At 39.9% G+C, this 2,261-nt stretch overlaps 1 long non-coding RNA gene across 1 annotated transcript; it reads left to right on the forward strand.

The window, feature by feature from the left end:
- The first annotated feature begins 351 nt into the window (after window positions 1–351).
- On the forward strand, window positions 352–2,041 carry LOC130439457 (uncharacterized). The gene is made up of 3 exons (XR_008909452.1): window positions 352–443; window positions 565–653; window positions 1,178–2,041. It is a non-coding gene; the product is annotated as an uncharacterized LOC130439457 (long non-coding RNA).
- The last annotated feature ends 220 nt before the right edge of the window (window positions 2,042–2,261 follow it).

Genomic DNA, 2,261 nt, shown 5'->3' on the forward strand with positions numbered 1-2,261 from the left:
TAGGACATTATTTTGGACACGTTTTTAGTTCGATTTTGGTAATGATTTACCTATCAGTCACTTTAAAATGTGAACAGTATGAGACAAGCTGCATTTGCTCCTTTCAAGTAGGCTGCAGTTGGTCCAGTGGGTGTGGCCTCATCCCACACATCTGATTGGTTCAGGCTGTCTGAATGATGCGCAGTTCCTGCTCAAGACACACTGATCCCATCCAGCTCCTGCCAGACTGAGTTATTTTCATCACTTGTCACTTCTCTTGTCTATGTTACAGTGTCACATCAGATGATGCCGTGTGTGTGTGTCTCTATGTGTGCACGTACTTGCATGCGTGTGTGTGTGTTTTGCACGCAGTACGTCACCTGTCGCCTGAGGTTGAAGCTGCGAGATCGGAGAAGTTTTGATTTGTTTTGATTCTTTCTTGTGGTGTTGTCCTGAACAGAGCCGTTGAGTTTCACACATCTGCAATCACTAACACAATATTGAGCCAATAGTAATTAAGATAATGAGCCATTCATCCTCATTTACTGCCAGGAAAAACCTGTAATCACTCTCATTATTCATCAGGTTTGATGAGCTGGGACGGGACGGCACGCATGTGTGCGGTCCATATGGAGAGAATCCAGCATCACTGCCCACAGCATCAACCAATCACAGTAATTAAATAAACACAATATCACACAGCACTTTAAGAACCAGATGCATTCTGGAGACTGCATTCATTCATTTATTTAGAAATTAGATATTATTTATTATTCTTACTCGTTGTATAAACACCATGCACTGTGCTGTGTTCTAACTTATCTGTTTTTCCTGTTTGCCCCTGTAAAGCTGCTTTGAAACAATACACATTGTGAAAAGCGCTATATAAATAAACTTGAATTGAATTGAATTGAAATGAAATGAAGCAATCATGTGTGACTGAAACTATACTCATGATATGGTCATGATAGATGCCACATTTGATTCGACTGTTCCAATATGGCAGGCAACTAATGCACAGAACAGCAGCCACTAATGAAGCATCTATGTATGTATATCTATGTTCACAACAGGTGTCATTTCATCCATTTGTATTTGGGATGGTCAGGATTATTTTGAATGAGTCTTTTTAACATAAGAAAGTATTGTTCGGTTAACTTGGATGAAGATGCTAAAGGTGATTTCTGTGTCTCGACAGTTTTGGTTCTGGATATTCGGGTTCCTCTCTGTGTACTGCGTTCTCTTATCTCAGATCCGCAGAGCTGAATGTACTACCCTCCTTCCTCCATCGTAGATTAAAGAAATATCTTTGACATTTATTGAGGCTCTCGTCTGACGTCCGAGGGCTCTCCGTGAGAACTGATGTCCTCCAGAATTCAATTTCCTCCGCGGTGATCTGCTTTTATCTGCGTGTAGCTGTTCCCAGGCCTGTGTTAATGAAAGCTGTCAGTCGAGCGGGACACGTCGTGCAGGTGATTGAGGGTGACCAGACGACTCACCTGTACACACACACACACACACACTATGGTGTCGCCAGGTGTGTTTGTGACTACACAGAAGATATTTATTTTGGGTTAAAACAACAGTAGGGTCAATTTAGTTTTTTTCAACTATTTCTTTCATTTAAACCCCTTTCTGTAGTATGTAGTGTTGTAGTGTGTGCTTTTATCTGTTTAGGGACCTGTGAAGGGTCAGCATCAGGACAGATGTGGATAGGATTACACTTTAATGAAAAGCCAAGATGTTGTGAATCAAACAGAAAGCCGTACGGTACGGTTCAGTTTGTTCTGGTTTAAGGGCACATCTCCAGATGAAGTGATTATGATACTGAACAGAAAACAGATCTTCAGTCTTAAAGTCTGAGATGGAGATCAAGATTTGGGGTCATGAACTCATGAACTCACATTCCTTCACATGAGGACGTCTTGATCATTATCAGAAGAATTACCTTTTTCCTCATACGAACCCTTAACTCTAAAACCTTTATCACAAATAAATGTGCCAAAGAGAAATTCAGAGATAATCTTTTACATCACTGAAGTACTATGGTCTGTCAAATCATCATTGGATGGTTTAGCGGAAGTCAGGTTGGACAGATTGATAGTTGTTTGTGTTTTCATGTATTCTGTTTAATTGATCTTTTTTTCTGTAGAGGTTTAAAGTTTTTATTTTTTCATTAATTTTTATACTTTTTCAGTGTTATGCCTGTGCTGTTTGTTTCTACTGTTGCTTTGCATAAATTGTAAATGTGCAATATACTGTTTCATCGGACGCACGTGCTT

This window comes from Triplophysa dalaica, chromosome 17, assembly GCF_015846415.1.
Source record: "Triplophysa dalaica isolate WHDGS20190420 chromosome 17, ASM1584641v1, whole genome shotgun sequence".
Lineage (NCBI taxonomy): Eukaryota > Metazoa > Chordata > Actinopteri > Cypriniformes > Nemacheilidae > Triplophysa > Triplophysa dalaica.